The sequence below is a fragment of the Xenopus laevis genome, chromosome 1L, assembly GCF_017654675.1.
Source record: "Xenopus laevis strain J_2021 chromosome 1L, Xenopus_laevis_v10.1, whole genome shotgun sequence".
NCBI classification, from domain to species: Eukaryota; Metazoa; Chordata; class Amphibia; order Anura; family Pipidae; genus Xenopus; species Xenopus laevis.
This window is the reverse complement of record NC_054371.1, coordinates 229,768,823-229,779,892: the sequence shown is the minus strand read 5'-3', so window position 1 is coordinate 229,779,892 and position 11,070 is coordinate 229,768,823. Positions and strand designations below refer to the sequence as shown.

Genomic DNA, 11,070 nt, shown 5'->3' with positions numbered 1-11,070 from the left:
GATCTCTCTGTACAGACTATGAGCAAACTTAGGGACTGTTCCTGCTGAATTGTGCTTAGTACAGGGGGAATACCTATGCTCCCATAGTTTTATGGGATCTCTCTGTACAGACTATGAGCAAACTTAGGGACTGTTCCTTCTGAATTGTGCAAAGCAAACTGTGGGCAGAATCAGGTGATATTTGGTCTTTTCCCAGCAGTGAGTAGGTCTGAGGCAACTGTATAGAAGTATAAAAAGGGGAACTAAATCTCTATATTACTGTATATACAGTTGAATAATGAGGGGTTTATTACTTGGCAAACGAGCGTCAGCCCTTGGACGAGTGACAAACATCTTATCAGTGGAATGAGTGAAATATATGCAAAGCCAAACAAACCATGGAATTGTTGACTGTTAGTTTTTCACAATAATTCTGTGTTTTTTGCTCGGGGGGATTGTGGGAATGATTTGCACAACTGTCTCCCATGCAGAGTTCCCAGTCGCATTATTTCTGAGCGCAGAGACAAAGGAACGGGTCTGACACAGAATTAATCCCAGTTTTTAGGTTTTCCTGGTTCTCTTGCACCACATTAACTTGTTCCACTCTGTCACCCCAATGTGAGAGGAACATCCAGGAATTATTTATCAATTGGACCATGTGACCACTAGAGGGAGCCCTGACAGTATGGCAGCTTCCACTGTAATGTATAGAATTGCTTTACATTGCTGCACCCACACAACCCTCATATTTATTTACTTTATGGTCGGGGTTTGGGGGGGGGTCCTTCTCAGTAGTGATGGGCGAATTTATTTGGCAGGTGCAAATTTGCAGAGAATTTGCCCGTTTTGCCGCGAGCGAAAAAATTTGCGAATTTGTTTGCGAAAATTGTTGGCGGTTTCGCAGCAAGCGTAAAAGTTTTTTCAACGACAGGGAAGGTTTCGACGCAGGTGCCCATTTAGATGCATATGTAAAATCGGATTCGGTTCAACCAGGCTGAATCCGAAACCTGCTGAAAAAGGCTAAATCCTGGCAAAATTCCAAACCGAATCTTGGATTCAGTGAATCCCTTATTACTACTGATACCCACCTACCTGCCTTATTCTAATATCCATCTACCTGCCATACTCTGATACCCACCTACCTGTATTACTCTAATATCAATCTATCTGATACCCACATACCTGTAATACTACTGATACCCACCTACCTGCCTTATTCTAATATCAATCTGATACCCACCTACCTGCCTTACTCTAAGGACACAACATGGCAGCTCCCTGTGATACAAATACATTTTGGCTGTGGGATTTGGCCAAACAGCAGTGGGTTTGAATTTCAGAGATCCTCTATAATTTAACAGTCATGTGACTTTTCCTTTTGCAAATGATGGGACTTTATCAGCCAATCACAGCGCGGGGTTTGGTTGGGCAACCGGCCTCATGGGAAAATATCGCAGATAGACATAACTATGAGCAGAACAAACAACATCATTTATCCCAGCAGACATTTATAGGAAACATAACATGGAAGTTGTGATTATGAATGTGGCATACTTCCCCTTTATTGCACCTGCAGGTTTTTATTTATCCTTCTGCACCCTGCCCATCTCTCCTCGTTATTGCCGAGCCCAGAGCACACTATACAAATCACTGTGTGCAGCAGATTTAATAAAAATGCTTTATTTCAGCCCAGAAGATGAATCTGGCAGTGAAATGGTCCCATGCAGTTGCTTTTCCTCCCACTAGGGGGCGCGAGCTACAACCTTGACTGAAGCAGCTCCTTGTTTCATCCTCTTCTCCCATCCCTTCCCTGCCAGTGGCTTCCCCAGTCACATGGGCTTTGTGTGTGAGTTTAAAAGATCCCAAATCGTGAGCAGTCAGTGCAGTGAGGAGGCTTGAGGTGCCCATGCTGGATGTTACAGACAAGGGGAGACACCAGGAGACCCCAGACCTACAGTTACTGTAAGTACCTGACCATTTGCTGCTGCTCAGTCGCATCTCTCGCAGCCCTTGTTGCAGCAGCAGAAGACTCAGCTGAGAGATGCTGCTCTGAGACTCTTCTTGTTGCTGCTGCTGCTGCTGCTCAAGGTGTGTCTCTGTCTCTGTCTCTGTCCTGCTGCATCACTGCCCCCTGCTCCTCTCTCTGCCCCTAATGCTGCTGCTGCTGCCTGGCACATGTCACTGCTTTTTGGGGGATTTTAGTAACTTGAGGTGGAGATGATGAAGCCTGGGATATGTATCTCCTTTGTACCCGGCTCAGCGTCTTGGTGCTGACTTGCTGCTGCTGCTGCTGCTGCTGCTGGATTTGCTTTTATGTCCTGGACTTTATTTTAGGGGACGGGTTAATAAATACAGTTTATTCCGTAGACTACATGTATAAGTGCAATTAGTATTAGCTCTTATAAGCATCAGTTTATGTGTGTGTGTATATATATATTTATTTATTTATAAGTTGGATATAAGATGTTCGCTTTATACTGTGTTAATATTACATCCGCCCCCCATGAATTTCCTTTTTTATTACTTCTCCTGGATAATTAATGTTCTGTCCCACGGAGATCAGTGTGCCCCCTCGAAGCAAATGATTCCACTTCCTCTGTCTGGGTGGCTGCCAGCACAGCTGTTAGATTGTCAGCTCTTGTTTAATACTGCCTTGCCCCACCCCCCACCCACCCCGAGGGGCTTCACATTCCAGCGATTCTGCTGTAGGATATTATTCCCAGCCCAGAGTTTATCCATTGATCCTACAAAGGGTTAAAAGAGAAAGATTCTGCCCTCGCCCCGTTCTACATTAGAAACTCACTTCCCTTATTCATTATTATTATTATTATTATCATTATCATCATTATTATTATTATTATTATTATTATCATTATTATCATTATTATTATTATTATCATTATTATCATTATTATTATTATTATTAAGAAGAAAAAGAAAAGTGTTTAATGTTTGTGCTTCCCCTTGAATTGAATTTTCCTGCGACTGTATCGCAACTTCCCCGTGTCCCAGACTGTGGGCTCTGCAATTAAATCTCTGCCCATTACTATTCAAAAAGAGAAATTAATTGGGGGGGGAGGTGTATAAAGGCTTCTCCCAACATAAGATTTTTTGGATATTTCTCATTTGCGGCTGACGCACTTTAGTAGCTGTAACTCCCATTCATCACATACAGGGCACAGACAGATTGAATCCCCTCGCTCAGGAGATTGGCAGGGAATAAATAACATGCGCGGGAGCATCTGAGATCTAATAAAGGGAAATGCACAAAAGGCGCAGTTTGTGGATTTGCTGAATCGGTAGAAAGAGAAAGTGCCCTGCGCTGGATTCGAACTCAGACTCTGCCGGGTCTTTCTATTCCCTATGGCATCTCATTAGACCCTGGTTGATAGGAATCTGCCAGTTAGTGCTGTGCAACTGTCATTAGGAATCCTGCGCTACATTGTGTCACTCTCACACTTTACACATGAAACCCGAATGGAATATTTGGCTCTGGAATTTGTTTTAATACAAAACCCTTATTTATTTTAAATGAAGATGGGGGTTCCAAGGTGCCGGATTCTGTGCAGCCCCCCATAGTCGGGTGCCTTGTCCAAATAGAGTGCGTTACGCTTTCCTCAAACTTCTTCGCTCTTTTAATCGCTCATGATGGGCATCGTGTCATGTCATGAAGATTTCATTTATTGTTCATTAATTGACTATTATGCTAATTAGCACCCCAAAAAAAAAAATCGGATTTCTCATTTAAATAAGTCAGTGTTTAGAGTGTGAAGCTTTATTAAAGGCAAAGTTGTGCGAATGATTTCTGGTTGTGTCTGGAGACGTATGTTTGTGCTCAGCTTTTTATAATAACGGGGCCCCTGGATTTAATCGGTGCTGTTATTGTTAATGGTGTTGTCAATGGGCGAAGCCAGTTCCTTCCGCTACATCTAAATATTGTTATTCTCCTTCTGTTGGGAAATCGTTGAGTCGGAACCAAGTTTTCCCTTCACCAGCGACCCCTCCGCACAACAGCGACTGCTTCATATTTACATAGAATTAAGTCTAAAGCAACTGGAACATTAAAGAAAGGCAGAAAGTGCAGTTGTTTTAGACTTTACTGGATATTGTATATCATGACCTGGATGAATGAGAATCTCCATATTTATATATTATATATATTCATATTGTGACCCTCGGATCAGGGGGAAGAGACAGACACACGGAGAGTTAATTAGAGACTTCAGGGTAATTTAATTTGCAAGTAAATCAGTTTATTCTTTCTGACTGTCGGGCAGCGGCTGTTGGTTTCGCGTCTATGGGGCGAGTCAACAAGTTGAACTAGAACCCCACAAGGGCCACATCCATTTTACGGGGTCCCCACATCCTGCGGAAAAGAAATCCTTCATTATTTACGGCTTACTTTAAAACGTCATTATGATTTGGGAGTTTATTGTAGAATAAGAGTATTTGTAAGGATTAATTCACGCGCGTTGTGGGAGTTTTCGATGAAATGATCAGAAGTCACAATCGATGCAGCTACAAAAAAGACAAAAATTCAGACCCATCACAAAGTTGTTTCTATTGTTCTATCTGCGGCATTCTGAATATTAACATTCAGGTGTGTTCCCCTTTAATGCTATAGGGGGTCGGCTGATATTCTCTTTCTCTACTGGAAAGTGCAACATGAAGCCCCTCTACATCTTCTCCAACTGTTGTTGTTGTAGGTTCAGGGGGTGCTGGGAGTTGTAGTCTATGAACATCTGGAGGCCGATTGTGAGTCCCCTGGGTGCTGAAACCTGGCCTAGAAGTGGTTAATTCTTAAGCGTTTGTTGCTCTTGTTTCACGTAGGTTCTCTCTGGCTGTTTTAGGGTTAAACAAGGGAAATGATCGTATCCCGAAATTAGAGGTTTTCACTTCCAATCTCTGCCTTTTCTCCAAAAGAATTTTTAAAAATATTTTTTGAAAGCTCTCCCCCTCCTCCCCCCCAATTAAAGGGGATATAAAGCCAAAAGTAAAATGTTGCCCGATGAAGGAAAATATAACTCTGAGCAACGTCCCATTTATTCTTGTTGTGGGGTTTCTAGTTCTGTATAAATGGAATATAAGCGTCTGTTTCTCTGCCCGAGGCTCAAACGCTTTAGACAATGTTGCCGAATCCACTCGGCGTCTGTTATATTGAGTCACTATCCAGAGCCATCAGGGCGGCGAGCAGAAAGGGACAGACGGACGCCGCAGGTACAAATATCCGTAAGAACCGGTGGAAATGAGGGTGCGTGTATATTGGGAAGTTGCTTCGAATTACATTTCCTTTCAATAGGCAATGTTTTATTTTTTGGGTTTATATCCCCTTTAAGCAGCCCCCCCCCCATGTTCCTTTATTTTGTTTTTTAGAGCAGAAGGGACGTATAGAAACATCTGTCTGGGTAACAATAAGAATGAGGGTCGGGGAGAGTCGCTCCGGAGAGCCGGGCTCCATCTCGAAGGCAATTCGGTTATTTTTTGTTGTTATGAGAAACTTTGGGATGGACTTTATCCATTTATATCAGAGGCTTCAGAGTCCGGCCAATCAGGAGCTGATAACACACATTTGTATATATTAATATCTACGGACGTAGCTTTTCTTGGCCCCTGTGTATCTGGGGCCCATAACCTGTTCATATATTATTATTGTTCACTAGTGATGGGCAAATAAATTCGCCTGTCGCAAATTCGCGGCAAATTTCTGTGTTTTGCTGCCGGCGAATAAATTCACGAACTCCAGCGAAAATTCGTCTGCATGAACAATTTTTGGACGCGCGTGCGAAAAGGTGCTTGCATCAAAATCGACACGTGTCAACACTATTCGGATGCCCATTAACTTTAACGCCGGCGTCAAAATTGACGCAAGCAACTTTTCGGGCGTGCCTCTAAAATTGATGCGGCGTCAATTTTTTCGTTTCTCTAATTTTTTGGTGAAGTGAAACGGGAGAAATCCGCCCATCACTATTGTCCACTATTCTGCGCACTTACAGGCCAGATTCTAATAAAATGATCATTTTGTTCAAAAATAGTCCACTGAGCTAATGAGCCGCCTGGGGGCCACACAAAGAGCTTTTCCAGGGCCACATTGTGGGATCTGTGGGGGCCCCGGCATCACTTTTACTGTTGTTTATCTGACTGGGTTTATAAAACTCTTACAAAGCCGTAAAATAGACTTAGTGGTTTCTGCCACGTGCCTCGATTTAACCCTTTGGCCGACTGGTGAAGCTTCAGAACCAGAATCAGAGAAAGGAATTTGGGCAAATTGTGTGCAAAGAATAAATCATTATGGGGGATTTGAAGCAGTGGAGAGAGAGTAATGGGCTCGTATTGGGTATTACATGCAGGATTGGGAGCACGGCCTCTGTGTTGCACCCAGTCTCACCCACCCACCCAGGGATGTGATGCTGAAATGGTTAAGAGCATGAAAGGCTTCCGACTGATCTTTAGTTTATTGTACAGCAGAGAGGCAGAAATGAGGCTATGAGTTTAGTTGCCCTTTAAAATAGATTTGACTTTATAATTCCTACAAACTGTAAAATAGTAAAATCCAATTGGCTCTCGTTGCTGCTGCCGAGGGTTCAGCAGAGCTTGCGAGTGCCCTGGGGCCCCGTGGTGTTGCTCTATAGGGCCCCTGTCTGGTGCACAGTTACAATATGACGAATGTTACAGAACAATTAACTCTCCTCGCGCCACATTCCCTTCGGATCATCTCAGGCAGGTGGATGTGGGGCCGACAGTTTCTAGTGGCATTAGAAAGACTGCAAATCCCATGATGTAGTGCGGGGGGGGGATGTAGTGCGGGGGGGGGGTCTCCTGAAGGAGTTAACTCGGGGGCCCAGGCTTCATGTCAATGACAATTAGTGATTTTTATTTAACCTTAAGCCTTAGCTTTTCTGCCCAGTTTCCCACAGAGAGAATATAATTGTCCAGCAGGGGTTAAATCCTGTAGCTGAGCAGGTTGGGGGTTATTAGTGGGGTGCACAGTCAGTACAGTGTCGGGGGCTTTGTGTAGAGAAGCCTCCTACCCCCCACCTCCTATTTTCCTACCCCCCCCCTATCCCGTATTATCATTAGAAATAAGTGCCGTCCCTTTGTCCTGTGGTGTCAAAAGCCCTGCAGGGGGGCCCCTTACAATATCCCCCAACCTCCCACGTGGCCACTTAACCTTATAGTGCCTGCTAGCCCCCCCACACATCTGTCACATGTTTGCCCTTCCACAGCCCCAGCTTTATACTGTACATTAGCCCAGTACTGACAAACCATCACTCACTGGTTTTGCTGGATTAAAGGGGAAGTATTCTCTCGAATGCAGTCAAATAGAAATGTGGTCATGTTCCTCAAGATCACTCAGTGATCTGTCCCGTCTAGTTTCGCCGATAAATTAGCGAAGCGGCGGAAAAAAATTTGCGTCAAAATTAATTTGACGCGCGTCAATTTTGGCGCAAGTGACAATTTTTATACGCATTAAAGTTTCCAAATGCATTCAATGGGTGTCAATGGGTGTCCGGATAATTTTATATGCAGTTTCGCAAAAAAACAGCTGGCGGTGAAACGCGGAAATTTGCCGCAAATCCATGCCTGACGAAATTTATACGCCCATCAATACTTAAAACGCAAGTTTTAACATTTTGGGGAGAAAATTACAAGGGTCCCTGTCCAAAGAAGCTTACAATCGTTCATATTCATATTTATAGGCTTCTACTCAGCTGGGTCTGCTGCACACACTACATTGCACAATAATTCTCTATATAACTTGATTATATGCCCGACAATCCTGCGAGTTGTAGACTATTAATACACGTCTCATAAAGAGGCTGGAAGCCAAAGCTTTAAGGGGCCAAAATATCTTCAATTTGATAAATGTGCACTCAGCAGCTTGTTGTCCCCAAACATATAGAATATATATACTTTATTCTGATTGGATGATATATTTAGAGTGATATTGGCAGCTGCCATTTTTCTATCTTATCGTTTTTGCATTTACGTTGTTGTACTGTTTATTTTTTGGTATTTGATTCTGTAAAATATATTTATTAATCACATCTGTTCCTTTACTTACTGGTTATTGCCATTGACATTGGAACTCCAAGAAAGACTGTAATGCAAGAAACCCGAGCTCCTCGGGGGTGGGACAAGACTGTAAATGCAATAATATCATTGGCTTTTGATTTCAGTGATACCTAATGAAATGTACAAGTTATTTTCCCCTTATAGAGGTGATTCAACTTTAAGTTAACTTTTAAGGGGTTAGTTATTAAAGTCCGAATGCCAAAAACTAGAAAAAAATAAATAAAAAAATTCACTATAAAATTTAGACTTTTTTGTGATTTATTATACCCCGCGGATGGAAAAAGTCTAAATCTGAAAATCTGGCATCTCAGACCTTGCAAGGTTGTATATAAGTCAATGGTTGAAGTCCCAAAGATATCCTGGTCTGTGCTGGGTTTTGTGAAATAATCGGAAGATTTCATGGTTTTTGGGCAAAAATCTGAAAAAATTGGAGTTTGTAGGCAGAAAATTACAAAAAAATTTGTATGATTCAAATTTTCACGTTTCGAGTTTTTTTCACTCACTGGAATTTTTCCGGCAAAAATGTATTGATAAATAAGGGTAAATAACCCGTACAGATTTGGTTGGCGTATATTTCAGAAAATAATGAGATAAACTAAACCCCTTAGTATGTTATAGAATGGCTAATTCTAAGCAACCTTTTGTTTGGTCTTCATTGTTTCTTTTTTTCAATCATTTGCCTTCTTCTTCAGACTCTTTCCCGCTTTCAAATAGGGGTCACTGACCCCATCTAAAAAAAATGCTTTGCAAGGCTACAATTGCCTTTGTTTCTTTTTATTACTCCTCTTTCTATTCAGGCTCCTCTACTGTTCATATTCCAGTCTCTTATTCAAATCAATGCATGGTTGCTGCGGGACCCTTGTAACCAAATGGCTGAAATTACAAACTGGAGAGCTGCTGAATAAAAAGCTAAATAACTCAAAAACCACAAATAATAAAAAATGAAAACCAATTACAAATTGTCTCAGAATATCCCTCTCTACATCATACTAACAGTTCATTTAAAGGTGAACAATCCCTTTAAGTATGAGAATAGGGTCCGGGCAGTGAATATTCTCGTGGCTGGACTAATAGAGCATTGGGCAGTAGTTTTACCCTTTCCCCAAGAGTCGGTTTGTTTGAATGGATCTTATTTATTTGTGTGCAAGGACATGGGATACATTAGATTCCCTTCCATTCCTCATATTGGAGACATTAACCCAGAAACACATCAGTCCAACGAGGCTCAATTATGGGTTTTATTGGAGTCATTTCTATACGATAAAATGGTTCTTTATGGGTTCCAGCCCTGGCGGTGAGCCGTCATTCCTGACTGAGTGTGTAAGCCGGAGATCGACGGATAAACCCCATTATGTTCCCTAATAGTGGCGATTGTAAAGTAACAGTTAGGCAGGTTGTTTATGCATCGGCCCCAGATGTGAGCCATCCGCCATAAAAGCCAATTGGATTTCGGCTTCTCTTCAGCCGTCCAGCTGTTGTTGAACGGATACGGGGGCCCCTGTTCTAACTCCATGGGAATTCTGCATAAATACTCCAAGCAACATGGCAGCCCCCACTCATATGCCCAAGTGAAACGGATGGGTGCGAAGTGAGCTATTTCATCACATTTATGGATACAGTATATACCCAATTTGGGAATATTTTTGAAAAACTTCTTGATAGTACTCTTATGCTGATTGACTCAATACGAGAGGAAATTAAAGGGGATGTGAGCCCCAAAATAACATTTTGTTATATAATAGAAAATGCAATTCCAAGCAGCTTCCCAATATATATTAACTACAGATTTTCCATGGTTTTAAAGTTATGCCTATTTGTAGAATTGCAATTGGAAGCAGCATCTGTTTGTCCCTCTCTGCTCTCTGTCCTGGTGCCTGTGAATATTGATACAACAGAAGCTGATGAGTATTAGACATGTCTGTGCTGGAGGGGAGCTGACTTGCAACATTGTATCAGAAGCCCAAACTAGGAGCAGAGAAATGGAGAGACAGACGCGGCTTCCAGTTGAAATTCATTTGCACAGAACCTAAAAACCAGAGAATATTTGCAATGGCCGTTTATAGGAAAGTTGCTGGGAACGACATTTTCTTTCACGAGGCAAAATGTTATTTTTGAGTTTACATCCCCTTTAAATTGTAAGAAGCCAAGGACAGAATAATAAGAGTTGTGCTTGATGCTCATGTTGTGTGTTGAGTCAGACCCGTTCATGAATGATCCGCATCTCAGACAGGTGATATTTAAGTGACATTTTCATGATGAGGAATGCTGGGCTATTATAGAGGCAGATAGACATGTTTTTGCCCTGCCCTGTGCGTTCTGACGAGCAAAGAATCTTCAAATCCTCTTGACTCAATATTTCTCTGACACGGCATTAAGAGATTTCTGCCCCCACCCCATCCCCCCAGGGAAGTTTAGGAATCAATTGATGGACCTCAGTATTGCTAGTCCCCTGTCATTAACAAACTATTCAGTAGGGAGCTTCCTTTTCTGTTTTACATGTTATTTAATTTCCCCAAAATGGGCCTAATTATAATGTGGAAGAATACAGAAAGGAAACATAACCGCCAATAAACCAAATAAGAGGGGGTGTAGTGGGCATCTGTGTCTGGGACCACATGCCATGGTACTGGTGCAGATAGTTGCTAAATTGCACTGGTGTTGTTACCAAATTGCATTTGTTTAATCGGATTTAGAACATACTTTAGGGTCTTTTGGGGGAGAAAACTGTCCTGAGCACCGGATAGAGTACAAATACAACCATTTCCGAGTGAGGCTTAATTATACCATTTATGCTGAAAGGGACAGTTCCCCTTTGTGTTAACTTTACATTATAAAATGACTCATTCTAAGCAACTTTACAGTTGGTCTTCATTATTTATATTTTTTTAATTATGTTCCTTGTTGTTCTGACTCTTTCCAGCTATCAAATGGGGATCACTCCCCCATCTAAAAAATGCTCTGTAATGCCACAGATACTTTTTATTCCTCATCTTTCTATTCAGGCTTCTCCTAATTATA

General features: G+C 42.0%; 1 protein-coding gene across 3 annotated transcripts in view; it reads left to right on the top strand.

Moving 5' to 3' along the window:
- Positions 1-1,794: 1,794 nt before the first annotated feature.
- The window catches only part of LOC108718850 (ciliary neurotrophic factor receptor subunit alpha), a 294,616-nt gene continuing 285,340 nt past the window's right edge, over positions 1,795-11,070 (top strand). For all 3 annotated transcript variants that reach the window (XM_041570397.1, XM_018267357.2, XM_018267339.2), the window contains exon 1: positions 1,795-1,941. The gene's annotated coding sequence lies outside the window, so the exon portion shown is untranslated. The remainder of the gene's footprint in view (positions 1,942-11,070) is intronic.